The sequence below is a fragment of the Plutella xylostella genome, chromosome 14 (assembly GCF_932276165.1).
Source record: "Plutella xylostella chromosome 14, ilPluXylo3.1, whole genome shotgun sequence".
Lineage (NCBI taxonomy): Eukaryota > Metazoa > Arthropoda > Insecta > Lepidoptera > Plutellidae > Plutella > Plutella xylostella.
The window spans coordinates 6,788,942-6,809,195 of NC_063994.1; the positions used below are offsets into that span (position 1 = coordinate 6,788,942).

Below are 20,254 nucleotides of genomic sequence, written 5' to 3' on the forward strand. Positions count from 1 at the left end.
GAGATATTTGACATAAGGAGGGTTAGTTTATTAATTTGTCTTGCATCGCTGAAATATGAGCGCTAACCTTGGGATAAACTCTTAAATAATTAACCCCCCAATATTGGAGGGTTAAGACGCTAACCCGGCTTACGTCAAAAGAAAAGGTTTTTATCAATATTCTTGTATTCGTTGGAAATGTTTGATTATGATGATTAACTCACCATTCTTATATTTTTCCCCTATCTAGCAAAGTAGCAAATGGTCCCACTTGTGAAATTAAGAGCACGATGGTGTGGTTACATACATATATGCTCACGACTATGACTGTAATGTAGTTACTCAGAGGTGACTCACCCACTTTTCGCTGTACATTTTTGTACTCACGTGATAGGTCGCGAGCCGTATCGCCGCTTTTGAAAGAGTACAATGCACTTTAGGGTACACATTTAGATCACGATGTTTTTTTCACCATAAGTGCTATGGTATACATTTTTGGAGATATTGTGTAGAGTAGGTAGAAAATAATACTCAGAGTGGACAGAATAATAATTTATTTACAGAAAATAAGCCTACTTATACGCGCGGTGCTAACTTAAATACTCGTGGCGTTGGGAATGCACGGGGACTCGTTCCTTTTCTGCGCTGTCGGAGGCTCTCCTCTAGGAGCTGCCGCGGTGACGGTGGTGGTCGCTGCTGCTGCTTGCTTGAGCTTGCTGAACAGTTATTTCCGGAACTCCCTCTTTGTTTCCAGAAACAGCTCTTTACAGGGCTATCTTTGCTGTTATCTAAAGCACAACTTGCAACCGCGATGTGTTCAATAAAATCAATACTTGCTGTTGTTATTGGTTGAGTATTGCTTGCTGGTACGGTTAGATTGAAGAGAGCTGCTTATGATAAGGTTCTTGAACGTTTTGTGGTAAGTAGAATGTGTGGTAGTAAGTTGCCACACATTGTACTTAAATTCCAAAGAACTCAATGGTATGTAACTGCGCTAGGATCCAAACACGCATCTTTTGTGTGAGAAGCGAGCGCTTACACGAATGAGCTACCGCCGTTTCTTTTAAATTTTTTATAATTTTCGTAATGTATATCTACAAGGAAATCACAAATATGACACTTTGTAAACAAAATACAAATTACTGGAAATAGAGAGGGATAGTTTTATCCAAAGACGTGAGATAGAAGACAATGGTTTTTTACGGCAATAGAAACTTGGTCCCTTTCAGCCTGGAACGGGACATAGATTCACAGAGTGCAAAAAGAAACGTCAGGTTAGCTAACTCAGGGTTGTTTTCCATTAGCGCAATCAAAAGTCCGGGTTAAAATTTTACAAAGTTAACCCTGAGTTAGTTACCTCTGAGTTTATATTTTTAACCCTGTGATCCACGCAAGTGGGCCTAAGAGGCACAATGACAGGTTAATTACCTTTACGGACTATTCTCAACGCGGTCAAGTGGTCTCGCTGCATCATTTATATGCATAATGTTAATAATATTGCATCATTGCATTATAATTTTTACTCTAGATACATTTTCATATCTCTTGCTTTTAAGATCTGCTCTATCGTTGCATTAACTTCTATTTATCTATAATTGTTGTTACAGTTTTTTAAGGTATCTAATAGGATAAAAAATTTCCATGTCATAGAAATAGGTATAAAAATTCAGTGAGTAAGTCAATAAAATCGGACTAGACGTTGTTCCGGTTAGTTTATATTAGCGCAGACCCTGATTGGTAAGGTAAATTCATTTGCTAGCTCTAGCGACAGCAGTATTTCCATATGGGGGAAACGAATAGTGGCTTGTTTGGGCATTCAGCGATAAATTGCCAGCGCTAAGCAAGCTCTCAGGTTATAAGTTATAACTGTGTGCTTGCCTATCACAGAGCAGAAGCAGGTTACGGTAGAGAGCTGTGCACACACGCACCAAGCGCTGGAAAGTAGCGCCGAAGTGTGCAAACAAGCCGCTCGGAGATGGGACCTACATTACAATGTTGTTCAAGCCATTATTGGGTTACCGGGCTTTCCCTAGGAAAAACTAGTCGTAATCTACAGTGAATAAATAAATTACAGTATTTATTTCTTGCACAGAGGCTGAATTTGGCGTCAATTAAGCTAAATCCCAGTAAATGCACTCGGCGTTGAGGCAAAGCGTGAAAATGGGAAAGATAATAAAGTTCAATTACAAAAGTTGTCGCGCTCGGAAATGACTACGACTGGGACAGAGAAAAAGTCCAAAACCCAACTCTAATGGAACAAAGAGCTAAAGTAGAACGCGAAAGGTATATAGTACCTACGGCCGGAGACTGTTTTAAAGTGGGACAGCCGAGTTTGACGCTGATAACTTCACTTTTGACGTTGCCGTTGCGGAAAAAAATATAATAAAACCAGCCAGCTACGGCCGCATTTCATCCAGCTACCTGGAACCAGCTCTGTAGGACGGAATGAGCTTATTACTCCGCGCTGCTTTGCAGAATATCTTACGGCCAATTTCCGGAAACGCGCTCCTTGATCCAGCTGTAATGTTGCCAGCTAAATGTGTAATAAGGGTCCGCCAACTTTCGCAGCCTTTAACCTAATTCAGTCAGTTGGAATTGCTTACCCGGGCGTCTCAAGCGGGCCGGTAACATGGCCTAATCCGAAACTAGTGGCGAGCAGATCAGAGTAATCGGGAAGTGCGGGGCCGCCTCATGAATACTGAACGGGGTCCACGGCGCGCATCTGGAGAGCCGCTTTAATTACCGCCGGCCGTATAACAGCCCGGTTTGACGCTGCTGTTTCCAAGGACCTGCTTTTATAGACTTTTTAGCGCCATCCGTCCGTATATAGCTAAGGAAAATAAGCAACGCAGCAAGATGGCTAATTCATTCTTTGGTTACGCAGAGAAAAGCTACAAGTTACTCCTTCATTTAAGGTCAACTGATTATTTTCTAACTGGTGTGTATGTGAAGATTACTATAAGGATCACCCTCCTGCGTCCTTATTCGAATGCACTCAAAATTCCTGAAAACGTTTTACCCACTGACCATGTGTCTATTCGCATTACATCAACCCTACCTACCGGCTTCTCTTCCAAACATCGTTTCCGCAAAGCTGACATTCAGAGGAGGACCAGCCAACTTGTCCCCATCAATCGGTCCCAGGTCCGGCGACGTGAGTGCTCCGCCGCGCTCCGTCTTCGTTAGTGGGGATTATGCCACGCGAAAGTCCCATCAATATGCATGAGGGCTGACGATGAATAGGCGATGACTCGCACGTGTCGATATCGTGAGGATCTTGCACTTTCGATCGGCCCGATTCAGCGCTACTTTCGACTGGCGTAGTCTTGAATTCGAACTGCTTGTGTAAGCGCTATTTTGTAGGAGCTGTGTACTTTTATCTTCTTTTGTTTTCGTTTTGTACAGCGTCAAACTAGGGCGTGCAAAACCGGTTAAATTTTTCGGAAAAACCGGTTAACCGAACTATATTTCACGGTTTTTCATAACCGGTTTTGGGGGCTCAAAACCGGAAACCGAAAACCGTGTTTTCACCGGTTTTGATCGTATTTTTATATATGTAAACACATACATTAGAAGTTGCACCCATAAACTCTAAAAATAAAACAATTTGTGTATCGGTTAGGCTTTCTTTCGTTACGTTGATATGAACAAAAAATACATTCATCATCTTACTGCTACTATAGTGTGGTCGTAAGAATCAGACGATAAACGGTTTTTTTTCAAAATCTGCCTGTATGTTTAAAATAAACAATTATTGATTATAACAGAAAGATATAAAACACCATTAAGGTGCCACACACTTTTTGTAGATCTGATAGCAGTACTCTTATTTAATTTATATTTTCTGTTAACTAAATTTTTTATTTGTCATAAATGGTTGATTAAGAACAGGTAAGTAAGTATATCATAAAAAATGTTTTATTCGTATGTTTTGTGGATATCTCTATCTAAGAATATGGGATTCTTGTTTAATAACAGTAATAACAGTACACTGTATGAAAAAAAACATATAAGTAAGATCAAAACCGGTGAAAAACCGGTTACCGGTTTTGAAGCTGAAAACCGCAAACTCAAAACCGGTTTTGAAAACCATCCGGTTTTGCACGCCCTACGTCAAACTTACAAAACATTTCAAAGATAGCGCCAGTGTCAGCTGTCTCCGGAGTATGCTCCCTTACGTATGGACTGAGAAAGCCAGTACATGCAGTGGCGCGGTGGCGTGGCGTCTTATTAGCGCTGTTCTCACTGTTCGATGTAATAAAATAACTTACACTCTGCACGCTGAATAAAATGGAAACAGAAAGTGCAAAATTTTCCCCAGCAGAGGTTGGTAGCCAACACAATAAATATAGTCAGAGACAGACATTAAAATTACTAGATTGAGATAGTGAAAAGGTGATTATAAGAGTTGCAAGCGAAAAAGCGTTCGTCGAAAGATTCAACCATTATTCTGAATCGGGGTCAACTGGATGCAAGTTTTCCGCTTGACACTACTGTACTGACTTTAATATTGTTGATGGTGAAGTTCACTGGATTAAGGGTTGCTATAAACTCCAGTGTGCACTATGAATTCATGAGTACCTAAGTAATTAATTACGCGCCAGAAAGTTGAAGCTAGCGAGCGGTATAGTATAAAGCGGCGAAGTATAAAATCCTCGTTGTCAAAACCAAACCAACTATAGACTAACAATGTTGCTTTTATAAAACGTAACGAATTACGCGATAAAACCTCAAAAGAGCCGATTTAATGACAAAAGAGCCCTCGGGCCGGCCCTGGCAGCTTTAACATGCAAATTATTTGTATTCCCCTCAGCGGGATCAATCTGGACGTGGCCAGGTGTCCTGCCGTCGCCATGGCAACCGCCCTCCCGTCCCTTGCGTGTCACATTCAACCGAGACATACTTCAAGGTCGAATAAATTTATTCAAGTTTACCTGAGCCTATTTATATGTAAAAAAATGGTCAAGAGCGATCCGCTACGGATACATACAAAGTATTTTTCTCGAAACTGGCAAGACAATGTTTCCGGCTACAGTCGCTTGCTCGAATTCGAACTGTTTACTCGAAGCGGCACAAAACTTGAAAGGGGCACTGGAGCCGACACGTGTGCCTTTTATTACGGAATAACAAACACTCGGATAAACAAACGTTAGTAAATCGAACCGACCGAAGTGTGAGCAAATAAATCAGAGGAGCATTTCCTAAACCGCTTTAGACGCACAAAACACGTAGCCAAAAAACCTTTTGCTTTTTCGGTCCGTCGCAGACTCACAAATGGGGCGAGATTTATAATACGTCTGTCACAATCACGCGCGTCGCCCAGTTGGCATGGCAACACCGGAAATGCCGTAGTAAAAAAAATATCGGCCAGATGTGACCGGCCAGTCTAGAGTAATTAAATATACGGAGCCCATACCGCGCTGTCTGTTGGCGCAACTCGTAAAAGTCAGCCTTTGCGTAAAAAATACTTTTAATTTATAATATACTTACCTACTTTTTGTGTTAATGTTGAGTCGTTGAAATGGCCAGTCAAATAAAATGGCAAGGTTAAGGTTTAATGGTTAGAAGTAGATATTTTAACACTATTGATAAATATATCATATAATAGCAGGTACATAGTACATTTCTATTAATAACTCTTATTTGCTTACATCGTATTGGCATCGCAGAGATAATTGCATTTAGTATGTATCTCTAGCTCCCAGCAGCAGATAATCTACAAACATCTAAGGGGCCGTCCATTAATCACGTGAGGTCGATTTTCTCATTTTTTGACCCCCCCCTCCCCCCTGGTGATATTTGGTGAGGTTTGGGACCAACCCCCCCTCCCCCCCCTTGGATCACGTGTATTTTTTTGGAAGACAATGTAAAGGCAATTTTTGACTAGAAAAAATATAACGAAATTGCGTATTGAATTGAAAAATATTTATGTGTATATGCAATCAATTTTATTATTTTAATCCTATAAATTCTATCCGAATCATCAAGGTCATACTACAAATTGTAAATTTTTTTGCGCCGTTCAAAATTTCGGTTCAGAAATACTTAGCATTTTTTGTTAAAAAATTAATACACGTGATGTCTAACGAGACCCCCCCTCCCCCATCGTGATGTTTCGTGAGGTTTTCAGTACCCCCTCCCCCCCCCCCTTTGAGCCTCACGTGATTAATGGACGGCCCCTAATAAGTATTTATTTGCGCTACTATGATGCTGATTAAATAGTAAATAATAGATGAGTAAATATAGCAATGGTAATGAACGCAAACAACACTCTCAATAACATAAGCTAATTAAGTCAGCAAAAACAAACGTACAAGAACATACAGATCTCAGTACATTAACCACTCATGCTAATAAATAATGTCAAACTATACTATACTATGCGTATTATAAAGGTGAAATTTTGTGAGAATGTTACTATTTCATGTAAAAACTACTGAACGGATCCTCATGAGATAATGGTATACGTATTGGATACCCGTCACATACAAATACCCAATAGAGTTGAAACATGGACAGACAAAAATGGCCTATTCGGCGTTTGCCAACAAGGAAAAAAGCGTTAGGACAGACGAGTCCCAAGCGTTTCTAACCCCCTTATTATTGCTTTAAATACTTACCCCCTTATTCATAGAAAAGTTACAATACGTTTTAACTAATAAACTGTTTTGTCCCTCTCCGACAAAGAACAATTTGTTCTTTGACAGAGAGGGACAAAACAGTTTATTAGTTAAAACGTATTGTTACTTTTCTATGAATAAGGGGGTAAGTATTTAAAGCAATAATACCATTAATACCCGACCCGCAGAAATAACCATCAAGGAAGTTTGGTTAGTTTTGTGAGCTTACAGTGATAACAACAGACTGTCTTTGCAGGGAGCAAATTCACAACCACACGCCTATGGAAAAATGTGACTGTTACTTAAAGTCTATGCAAAATGGTCCACATTATTATTGCAAATTAAAGCCGACTTTAAAGACGTGTAGTTGACAATAGGCTACCCGGAGTGGGGTCAACCATAGTGTAGAAAGTGAGGCGGGCGTGCAGCGACGATGGCGTAAAAAATTATCACACAGCTGTGAAACTTTCCTGGCAAATTAACTGTGACCGCGCTGTACCGCGTTGCAGGACTGGAGTCCGTTTTGTTTGAGTGATCCGAGTATTTATCAGATTTCTACAGGGTGTTACAAAAAAGGTATACTAAGCCGAAATGGGGTGACTCAGGGGGTCATTCTGAACAACTTTTGTTCTATAAATTTTGGAAATTCGCAAAAAAAAATCGTGCTACATAGTAAAAAGTCACGTGACCAACAAAGTTTCTATGGAAAAGGAAATATTTTTTTCGTGAATTTTTAAAACTCGTAAAACAAAAGTTGTTCAGGATGACCCCCTGAGTCACCCCCTTTCGGCTTAGCATACACTTTTTGCAACACCCTGTATAACATCTTGACATCAGATAATTATTATCTTCCGCTGTTGGACACACTTTGGCTCAAGGAGCGCAGTGTCCCACTCCGCATTAGCTGTGTTTTAACAACAACAACTTCACTGCCGATAGATTATTGGAGATTTATCTCATATGTAATAAAAATAAACAATGCTACCTATTGACGATACAGCCGATAGCCAAGTAAACACGTTAAACCATTGCTTTAGTTCCAGTCTATTGGCTGAGTACAAATAAATTCAGTTGTTTAATGATAATTTTATTGGATCCCTGCTCCACTTCGCGGAAACGGGGTTATCGATCTTATAAAGTGTATTATTATACTGGTTTTATTTCTAACACGGCCTCTGAAAGTCTACTTATTGATTACATACCGAGCAGGTAACCCAGACACTTATTGTACCTAATTAATACAAGTTTATTCCAATGATTCGTACGAGACTTTCTTTCCTTCTAAGTTTGTCTGGTGAACAAGTACGGTCAGCCTTTCTCTGGTCAAAAAGCATGAACTATTTCAATTCTCTTTAGCAAAATTGTAGACTATGAAAAAAAAAACATAGAACTATTTGATCAAAGCCATAATTGGCTTCCGATGTAAATAAAAATATTTATTGATTCTAATATGATACCATAAATACTTAATAAGGGTAAATGCAAAAATAGATTTCAATTCCAGGTATTGCCCTTTCATTGGTCTCTTTTGAGACGTTATTTTCAATTTAAATCAAAGCAGGTAACCTATTATCAGAACGAAGCCAAGGTTGTAAGTTGTAAGTATTGTGACTGAAGCTACAATATTATTTTAGGTTCAATGTATTTCTACTTAAAACTTACAATGAGTTAGAAGTGAAATGACTGATTGTTAGGGTCAATTCAGACGTACCACAACCACACCACAACCACGCCGTGTGGTATGGCGTATATTTTGTATTTCAAATGAATAATCCAATTCACACGTGCCACATTTTGCCGTTGTCATCGACCACCTGTGTAATACGACCACATCGCAACCACATCGCAACCACGTCGCGTCGGCAACGCCGCCACGCGGCGGCGGCACCGCGGCAACCTCCTCTGACTCCTCTCCCTATTAATTGCATACGACCACGTGGTTACCACATCGCAACGACAGCGACAACACAACCACATCGACATTTTGTCGCTGCCACAACGCAACTGCAAAAAGCCGCTGCCACACTATTCACACGTAACCACAGCTTGACCACATTATGTCGCTGCGACGTGGTGTGGTTGTGGTACGTGTGAATTGACGCTTAAAGTCCGATTCAAACACTATTCAGTGCGAGTGTTAAGTAGACTATATAACCGGGCATGTTGCATATATTATCTTCATTTTATACGCTGTGAATAGGCTGAATATAACATTATTGGAGTATGTATGTCTACATATTTTAAGTTGCTCTTAAACACGATGCTCTTGTCATTTCCTGTTTCCCTCGTTTGATACCAATATACGGATGAATCCAAAACGAGCATGTAAATTAAATGTGACACAACTTAAGCCATGAAAAAGTCGTATAAAAAGACCATCTTATGATGCGACCAACTCTAAAATCAATTACATTACCGCTGTGACTAAATTTTTTCGTCAAAAGGCATTTTATTATTGAAAACCTTAGGAGCCAATTTTGAACTGCCGAAGTGCGTTTGGTCTACTGATGTGAAACATCGTTAACCCTGATTGCTGAGAAGTGAAGGGGAGAAACGCAGCCACGATTTAGTAATACGTGCCCGCGTTAAAAATCGAATAAGCGGTGCTAATGGCTCCGTAAACTGTATGCCATAAAGGACATTGTTCACAGGCCTTAATGGACCATTGAAACAGTGAATAAAAAACTTTATAACCACGATACGATCTTAACAAACTAACGCCGGACTACCAACTACATACATTCATAACTGGCAAATGTCATTAGTCGTGGGAGCAGACCAATTAAAGTAATGGGTCGTAGAGAGGGATAGGCCCATCCAATACTCCAATACCTTCGTCTCTCGGTGCCATCATTAGATATTCATAGGGTTTCATTAGAATTCATATTCGGAGCATTCGGGTTCATCTCAAGACGTGACACTCGCTAATTGGAATAGCATTAATGGACATTGGCCCCGGGGGACCGGGGCTGTATGTACCAGGAGAGGAGGGTAACTCTATCTATACAACGAGAGCTGTCGTGCAATCGGCACGTTTAATGCACGAGATAGAGTCGTGCCTCGCGCAGCAGCGGTGTGATACTTCGTTTTTCGTTCTAGAGAGTGACCCACCAGTGCCGGGAGATGGAAACACCAACACGCTTGTGGCTATTCCGAGATTGTGTAGCATTTATTATGCACAGTGGGTAAATCCGAACGTTACTCGAACCGTGTACCGTTACAATTTGTAATCACCATCACAAGAGAAGAGTTAAATTGGACTGCAATTATCCTACATTTATTGGCGTTGCCCACCACGTAATAGAGTTCGTATGATTTGTAAAAACCGCAAATAAAAAAGGCCCTTTTGCTTTTTATATAGCAACTATTCGGCGGTAAATCTTCTAATACATAATAAGAGGTAGCCTCTGAATTCGCTAGAATCAGTGCTTGTCAGTCGCCAAGAGCGTAATCCCATAAGTTCGCTTTCAGGGACTGTCTCGACGCCGCTCGGATTAAAACGAACCTTTGAAGGGAAAAGCGGCATATGGGCCAATGGAAAATGAATGCGGTTACACGGTTGAAAAACCGCGGACAGACTGTCAAAAGGGGATTGATAACGCCATTTGTAATTTATCAATGTTCGTGAGCTATTGTGTGCATCTGATCTGATTGTACAGGGCCGTTGTGTCGTAAAAAAGAATTGCAGGCATCCTTTTTAGCCATAAGCTATATAGATGTAACTTCATGTGGTTTCATTTCGTCGTTTTTATACTTTGCAGAATATAGCATAAGTGCTGTGACAGCTGTCAACTTCAAATATTTTATTCATCATTTGTTAGTTTTCAAGGGAAATTAATGAACTTTATTTATCAGGCATAAGCCTCTCTCAATCAAACGTCATATGACTCATGCAATATTTTACAAAGTATAGCTAAGTTTATGGCGTGTTAATAATGTTGTTGTCTTGTGTAGTTTAATATTAGTTCATTACCTTTGTTATTTATCATGGTTTGTAGCGTAGCATATAAATAGACGAAGAGTAATAACAATAACAAATCCTGTCTATATCTTTCAACTATACATCATTACCTAATAAACGTTTACTTACATAAATAATGTCATAAATTCATGTACGAAGCACTTAATTATGTTATTATTACAATAATATGGAATCTAATATTCGTAATTGGCAATTAGCGCATATAAAGAGGACGTTTTGAATAAAGCTCTCGAATCGGTGACAAATTTTGTCGTACGAGTTGAAAACGTAATGAAGTATATAATATAGATTATTATAGATAATAACAACCTTTTTTTAATTAACTGATAACTCTGAATGTATGAAGAAGAGGAAGACGCATAGTTACTCGTACGTTTGTCAAAAACTAAAACTATTATAGAGCTTCGTATGTCGTTTTTTTTTAATAATGCTTTTAAAATCTTGTATTTTGATTTGTTATGGGTCTCAGTTTTGGCTTAAAATATTATTATGTAACATCCTTTAAAACTGGCTGACTTTAAACTCACGTACTGCCAAAGAACATTCATACCTGAAACAAATAGATTTTTGGTTAGTGAACAGATAAGGCAAAAATAACCTTGATTTGACTGAGCGAAAAAAGTATGGCCATTAAATACAGTATACTAAACTAAAATGCATAGGTCCCATGACAGTTGCTTCGTATGTCGGGTACATTGACCTGCCTCCGTACGGGAAGCACACTAATAAAACCGCACCCTGTATAAAGTTTTGTACACGTTCCTTCCGTTTGCAAAACCCATAACATATTTTCTTGAACCCATAAAGTTTCTAGAAGGGTTGCGTAAAACATCTTTGAAGCTTACAACCAAATTATTTCGAGGTTCAGTTTCTACAAAAGAGGTCAAACTTTAATAATATGTGCGAGCGATCAAAGCACTTCCAAGATTTCATTAAAGTCGTTTTATGAACCCTACTTTCTATACTGAACATAGTATGTTCCAGTTCTTCAATAAGTTTGCTGATAATATAGTTCTTGTTTGTGAAATGAATTGTATTAAAATGAATCGAATCGAAGTCAGGATGGAAATGGCATGGTATAGTACTAATTGCACAGGTTGTCATTGTGTTTGTCAAAATTAGTCAAGCCGTTCTTAAGTCCAACATCTCATGTTTTTATAACCCACAGCACCTACAGTTTTTATTTTTTAACTTACTGTTAAATTGAGTTTTTTTACAAAATCCGACTTCAAATAACAAATATTTTCCACATTTTATTTACCGGGCCATACCAGTTTCGTCTAAAACTGGTTTGTTAATGAATTAACTAAATTAAAAAACATTTTTAACTTGCGTGTTGTAAATGCATGAGTCCAATCACCAGCGGCAGGGCTTCGCATTTGAATGTAAATCTTTAATAAGTAGGTATACTCATCTGTATAAACACGTATACATTTCTATATCTTGTCAACGTATATATAGATAGATAGATAGAGATAGAGTACTCGTACTCTTAATTTGTACACCAAGAAATAATTAACAATTTTACATAGACACTTAACTAGGGTACAAAAGGCGGTCTTATCGCTTTTAGCGATCTTATCCAGACAACCTTAACGTATAAATTAAGAAACAGTGAATTTGGTTTGATTTGATGGTCAAACAATTGAAGTTTGATTTGTTTGACAAGGTACAAAACTGTACCTATAGGTACCTATATTACTTATGCAACTGTTAAAATGCAGTACATAATAATAATTTCTTATTTAAGTACATAAAAAGTAAACATATTTAGTTTATTTATTTAGCAGCGCGATGCGATTTAATTTGAGTTATAGCCATAGCATAGTAGACATAACAGAAGGAAGGTAGTGATTGGACGAGCAAGGCAGCAGTTGTACTATTTTGTGAGTCACTCCAGTTATAACCTCACTACGTTTAATTGTTGCAAGTGAATATAGTAATTTATACTAAGAGTTTCTATTGGTATATTACTGTTAATTGTACACCGACGGATGTGTGTGACTAATTGAGGGACACTGTGTAAACCGCAAAATTTAAATTTTATGTACAACAGTACATAACACGGTAAATGCGAAAGTAACTGTGTCTGTCCGTCTGTTACTCTTTCACGCCAAAACTAATGAACGGATTTGAATGAAATTTGGTATACATATGGTCTAGACCCTGAGAAAGAACATAGGCTACTTTTTATCCCGGAATTCCCACGGGAAAACTTTTTAAGGCGAAGCGAAGCTCGCTGGAACAGCTAGTTAAATTTCAATTATAGTACTTAAAAAGTTGTGTATAGACCATTCATTCAAATTCGACTCTGCTAATTAATAACTGAATAAATATTTCGCCATATTCAAATTGAGCAAACCGCGATGCATGCCGTAGATACGAAAACAAAAGGTAGGCCAAAGATTAGGTCGAGCCAATCCACACAAACACTTTCGCGCTTTTTAAACAATGATGAGAAGCAATACTTGAATACTGGTGCTGTCCCGGTTGTATCATCGGGTTACGACCCAGCATGTGTCGGAACAATGCTTTATTTACATTACGCAATGTTTGCGTTACCATGGACAATTACAACTGGGCCCAACGATATGTTTGACACCGTCCGGATTGGGATCAACAGACAATTTATTGCTTTATTTCAATTAGTGGTCGGTGTCATTTGTTTTGCTTAAGTGGTTTCGACATACTGTTGTGCGTACTTAAGTGTGGATTTGTATCCATCGGTGTACATTGCGGCATTATAACTAGCTAAAAATGTTTCCTAATTATAAATACACATTAACATTTTATTCTTCATATTGAATGGCTTGGTGCATTAAACTGAAAAAGAAGTTTACAAAAAATAGGTGTGCCTACTTTGAGCTGCCTAGAATAAAACAGTACGTTTTGTAATCACTGCCACAGATAGCATCAGTGAAGCAATCCAAAAAGGGAATGGAAGACGGACGTAGGCGGATTCAACTGATGCCTATCGACTCAACTCAAGCAGTAGACAACTTGTTTTACCAGCAAAATTTCAAGTATTTTAATAACTTAGCTAACATAATAACAACCTAAGCAGACATCGCCACACTTTAATAACGTTGTACTTAAGTACGTTTAACGATACTCTAGCGACCTCGCTTAACTTAAAACATAATTTGACATCTATGTAGATGACGTAGTAATTAACCTAAATCCACAACCTTCACAGGCAGCGGACAGTTCGCGCGAACACGGGAAATACTCAGAAGAATAATTCACCGCGACGCCGGCCGATAATAAACAGGGTGAGATATTTAACGATGTTCTGCAAACAGAGCCGATATTATACAGGATGTTGCAACACCCGTGTGCTAGTCGGCCTCCAGAGCCAAGGTTCGGATTGCATCGAATTCAAACCACTGAAACAATAACGATTCGGGGCTAATCTCACCAGATTACCTAAGGACTCATTGTTTCTTGAACGCTTTTTCTGTGTCAACAAAAGCAATTCGGGTTACAGTCGTGAATCGGTCGCCTTATAAAAACGAGGACAGAATATGGCTTTGATGCGATTTTAAATGTTTTTAGACGTATTATGGTCTTGGGCAATCTCTGAAACTGGCCGCTATGTACCCTATAATGTAGCAAAACAATCAACTATGAGGCAACTCTCAATTGCAAAAAAGTCATTCCATTTCTATGTGCCATTAATGGGTAATATCGTGAATATAAAGAAAGGAGTGCTTTAAAAAGTCTGTTCAAATAGTTTTAACTTTGGCATTTAATTATAAAACTCATCAACTCAATGTAAATTTTCCCTGCGGCCTTATAAAACTGTCACTTGCATTAACTTAGAATATAATTCGTTTAATTTTCATCAGCACGAAGCATTTACGGGGAGCGACACGACTCGTTCAAAATAATTACTCACACATGTGCGATGTGGTGTGAGATAAGTTTGACGACCTTTGTAAATGATACTGCAGATAGATTGACTTGCATGGTCATATCTTTTACTATACATGTAAATATAACGTTCTTGTATTATGTCCATCAATATTTCCCTATCTAATACGAGAATACGGTCCAGGGGGGAAAAAAATCGCTCACTAGATATTCCGTGGCACACGACACGACAGATCTCGAAAATTAAGTGAAATATTGTATGCAGGCCTCGAGATAATATGTCCAGTGTTGAGATGATGTTGAAGAATTGAAAATTCTGTAAGAAATTCACCTTCATTAACGTCAATCATCTGATGTCAAATATAATAGTATTCATATTATGTCCGCTACCTTAATTTTTCAACTATAATCGGAGATCCATAGACAATACTCAGACACTTATTGAATGTAAAAATAATTAACAACTTTCTAAATGCTTCAGCGTTTTGAGTGAGAGTCTTCGTAAAGGCTTCCTAAGTAGTAGGATACAAAAAACATTTCAGCTGAAAGCTCCGTATTCGTTATGTCAACGAATATGCATTTAAACAGCAACCTCACGTTCAAGCTAGTGAACCGTCGTCGTCGCAACGATGTCACTGCGCTCACTTAACTTCATTTCACTGAAGGCTAAGAAACGACTGCAAAAGGGTATTATATAGAAAAGGTTCCAGGAATAGGAATATTAAAGCGGTGACATTTTCAAATGGAAGTTAGAATTGTGTTGCGTTTATCTCGCTGCATATTCTTCAGTGTATTATGTAACCATGATTTCCTTCTATTTCACTCCTGCTCACAGCTTTATAATATAGTTTCTATTAAAATGTGTTCTAATAGCTCTCTCTAAACTCCGTGCAGGTGTGACATGCTCATCTCGGAGAGTTTTTGAATGATAAACACATGTTAAGTCTATAAAAAACCCCCGTGAATGGCTTTCGTGACGACGTCGACGCGGCAACATGTGGCGTCGCTAGCTCAGGTTCACACAGGGGTAACGTTTCTCCTGGTATGCACTTTTTATATCCCACACTTCACTCTCGTCTAATTAACTGATGAAACTCAAGCGAGATGGTGCATTCGAGTAGGAAAAAATACCGGGAATACGCGTTAAAACATGGGACAATATTTTAGATAATTAATTAGGTTAACGATGATTTTAACGACTTGACCAGCGAGAAAAGGGCGGTTTATTACAGCGTCGATCTGGACACGAAACACCATGTTTTGAAGCAGTAAAATGGTCCTTTGGGGACGGGGTTGTGGAAAAGATTTATAATTCGGGCGCCGTGTGGGACTTATCACAGAGTTGGTAATTCTAAACCGCAGAGCGGATGGAATAACCACACAAAAACCGTCAAGCCTCTAGTCGTCCCCTCAATACCGAGAACTCTTGATGGAATCAAAACATGTAGTTAGTTTCTAGAGTGTCTATTAATAAGGATAAAATGCTTTATAAGTAAATAAATTGCTTTCCAAAGCAATACTTTAATCTTCGCTTTAAATTAGATCTAGATATTAAATACACTTTTTCTTATTTTGATTTATTATTTATCAAGTCGAAAGCTTTTAATTTTGCAGATCCATCCGCGGGCGACAGAACATCAAATAATAATATTTTACTGGTAGAACCTGTTAGGGTTGGTTGAGTTTTTGTTTCTTTGCAATATACTCTTCCACATGCTGTGTTTATTCCGATCACGCAGCATGGCGAAGCTGGGTTATGGACTGGCGATAGTCTCTGATTGTGAGGTCAGAACTGTCTAAAAAATACCAGAATTCCTTCTGCTGTGTCAGTGGCGGGACACAATTACCAACTAGCAGAACCCAGCCAGTCCGCTCTATCCACGTCCGCGCCGTGCACCCTGGATACTGCTACAGCCGCACTTCGGTGCGACCGCCACCTAGTGCTGTAGTTGCCGAGGATAGAAGGGCAAAGGGCGAGTATCCTGCGCCTTAAAACAGGATCTACTCACAGGGAAGGTTACCCGTACTAAACCGAGCCGGTCTTAAGGCTTTGAGGTGGCAGCCCCACTAATAGACTAGGGTACGACGGGCTGATAACTCATCTACCTGAAACACCATTATCACAGAAACCGAAGACGAAGAAAAAAACCGGACCGCTAAAAAAACGACGACCTTTGGCATGAAAACGGACACCCGAATTGGATGCTGGAATGTTAGGACAATGCACAGAGATGGAAAACTTGAAGAAGTTCTTCGGGAGGCCAGACGGTACAGTCTTGACATTCTCGGCATCAGCGAAGCTCGTTGGAATGGTTTTGGTGAAGAAACAGTGGGTGATGGCTATACACTGCTATACTCTGGAAAACCAAATGAAGAGGATAAGCACGAATATGGAGTAGCCCTTCTCCTAAACAAGTCTGCAAAGCAGTGCCTTCTCAACTGGAAACCAATCAACGAGCGTATACTTACCGCGCGTTTCAAAACAAGAGCTAGGAATGTCTCCATTATACAATGCTACGCCCCAACAGAAGATACTGAGTGCGAAAAGAAAGACCACTTCTACCTGCAACTCGACGAGACCCTTCGCGAAATAAAGAGGAAAGACATTGTAGTACTGATGGGAGACTTAAATGCCAAAGTAGGGAGCCAGAATAGAAGCTTAGAAATGATCATGGGGAAACACGGTGTTGGAACCATGAATGACAATGGCGAGCGTTTCATTGAAACTTGCGGGATGCATGGCCTAGTCATCGGTGGAACCTTGTTTCCTCACAAGGAGTGCCACAAGGTAACTTGGGTATCACCAGACGGACGCACACAGAACCAGATCGACCACATCACGATCAGCAAGACCTGGAGGAGCTCACTACTAGATGTACGGAACAAGAGAGGGGCTGACGTTGGCAGTGACCACCATCTAGTAGTGGGCAAAATCAGACTGAAGCTTGCCGCTGTTCATAGAAGAGTTGAAACTCAACCCAGAAGATATGATGTACCGAAACTTCAGGATGATGAGACCCGGGAACGATTCGGCGAAGCGGTGCGAGAAAATCTAAGGAACCTCAACTTCGATGAGGAGGATTCTCTAGATGTTATGTGGGGCAAGGTCAAGGCGGGATATCTCGAAGCCGGACACAGTATTCTTGGCACCACAAGGAAAACTACCAAACCTTGGATCACAGCTGATACATGGCAACTGATAGATGCGCGAAAAGAAGCCAAATCTCTGCTGCACGGGAACACGTCTGCGGCGCAGTACAGGGACATGGAGAGAAAAGTGAAACGGGGAGTACGACGTGATAAAAGAAAGTGGGGAGATGACTTGGCTAGAAAAGCCGAAGATGCAGCGTACAAGGGAGATACCCGTACACTCTACCAAGTCATAAAAGAAATCACGCGGAAACCAAGAAAACCCTCTCGCCCTGTTAAAGATAAGACAGGAAAGCTACTGTGTGAGCCTGGCGAAGTATTGCGAAGATGGAAGGAGTACTTTCAGGAGTTACTCAGAGTCGACCAACACGATGGGGTGGAAGCCGAGCTGAACTGCGCGAGGCACACTCAAAATATAGACTTCGACGCTAGTCCACCTTCCATAGCTGAAATATTAGCTGCGGTAAAGAAGCTCAAGAGTCACAAGGCACCAGGACTCGATAATATTTCAGCGGAAATGCTCAAAGCCGATCCGCTTGCAACAGTAGGCATCCTGAAACCAGTCCTCGAAAAGATTTGGGAGACAGAGAAGATACCCGAGGAGTGGAAGAAGGGGGCAATCGTTAAACTCCCAAAGAAGGGTGACCTAAGTGACTGCAGAAACTGGCGAGGGATCACATTACTGCCTATAGTGTCCAAGATACTGAATGCCATCATCCTCTACAGAATCCAAAACCGGGTAGATGAACATCTTAGGAGTGAACAGGCAGGATTCCGCAGGGGAAGAAATTGCACGGACCAAATCAACACACTCCGCATAATTCTGGAAGCATCAACCGAGTGGCAAAAGGCCCTTTTCCTGACATTTGTGGATTTTGAGAAGGCCTTTGATAGGGTACACCAGTCAGCGATATGGGATACGCTGAAATATTTTCACGTTCCGAATAAAATGCGAAACCTTATTAAAGAAGCCTACAATGGCTACACTTGCCAAGTAATCCACGAAGGGAAGCTGAGCGAACCAATAAGCCCCAATATTGGCGTCAAGCAGGGCTGCATGTTATCCCCACTACTCTTCATCATGATTACCGAAGTAATTTTGGATATGATGGAGCAGAATGGCAAAGGAGGTTTGGATTGGTCCGATGGAACATCTCTGGAGTATCTCGCTTTTGCGGACGATCTTTGTATTTTCTCCGAAAATAGCGCTGATATGCAAAGAAAACTCAATGACCTCGTACATTTGGGTAACCGAGTGGGCATGCATGTCAACAGAGAAAAGACAAAGTCAATGCGAGTAATGACTGCGGACCGTACTCCATTTAAAATCAACGGCCAATCCATTGAAGATGTTGACACCTTCACCTACCTGGGAAGCAAAATCACACCAAATGGTGGAACTGACGAGGATATCGGCAACCGCATCAACAAAGCCCGTGGAGCTTTTGCCATGTTAAGTCCAGTGTGGAGGTCTTCCGCATTCCGTCTCCAAACCAAGATCCGCCTGTTCAACGCGTGCGTAAAGACCGTTCTCCTCTACGGTTGCGAAACTTGGAAGAAAACGGTTCAAACCACGAACAAGCTACAGGTTTTCGTAAACAGATGCTTACGCAGTATCCTAGGGATCCGTTGGTTTGACTTTGTCTCCAACGAGGAACTTTGGCGCAAAACTCATCAAAAACCTGTAGCAGAAACCGTAAAAGAACGCAAATGGAGATGGATAGGACACGTTCTAAGGCGTACTGAAGACGTCCCAAAGGAAGCGCTGACATGGCACCCCGAGGGCGGTAAACGAAGACTCGGCAGACCGCGAGAGACATGGCAGCGCTCTGTGAAAAAGGAAATGGGCCAGGCGGGGATGTCTTGGGCGGATGTCTCTGAGCTGGCCCAAGATCGTAAAGAATGGCGGCGCTTCACTTCGGCCCTTTGCTCCCCAGCGGAGATTGGGAATAAAAGCATAAAAGCAAGAACCTGTTAAAAACTGAAAGTTAAATTTATCGCCAATTAACCTATTATGTTGACTGTTTTAATATTCTCTTTATTTCGAGCCGAGATTAAACGTTTTATATATTTTTTTATACTACAGCGCCATAAACAATTTTAGATGCATCCTAAAAGAGGTTTGCTAATAGATCCCAATTTACAAGCTAGAATGAAACGGCTATTATTTGATATCAAATTAAAATTCAGGAAATGTTCAGTGGCATGCAAGGTGAATATAAAGTTAATACACGTAGGTACTGAACCCTGAACAACATGAAGTACATTTACGGCGGCGATACAAGTAAATTCGGTGTGCACACGAACGGGGTTGGTTTATCCACAGCATGTACAATAAACATAAATTATGTATATACGTACATACGAGTATTAAATACAAAAGTGTAATTTATGAACGATATGTCACTTGTGTTTCTTTCTGTATGGATGGAAGCTTGAGAGGCTTAATTATCCTCACAATCATCCCGTAATCAGGCTTGCAATTGCAAAAGCTACATAATATTATGTCGCAAAAAAAACTCAAAACTCTAAAGGCAAAACAAAGCAGGCATGCAAAAGAGAGTACAAAATGATAATCCAGTTAGGCAAAAATCAGAAGTTCCCCTCCATATATAAAGTAATCCCCTTGTTAAAATTCCAACCTCACATT

General features: G+C 40.1%; 1 protein-coding gene across 1 annotated transcript in view; it reads right to left on the reverse strand.

Moving 5' to 3' along the window:
* LOC105383506 (ubiquitin-like protein 3) overlaps positions 1 to 20,254 on the reverse strand; it is a 116,981-nt gene that overhangs the window by 79,949 nt on the left and 16,778 nt on the right. The gene's annotated exons all lie outside the window — the stretch shown is intronic.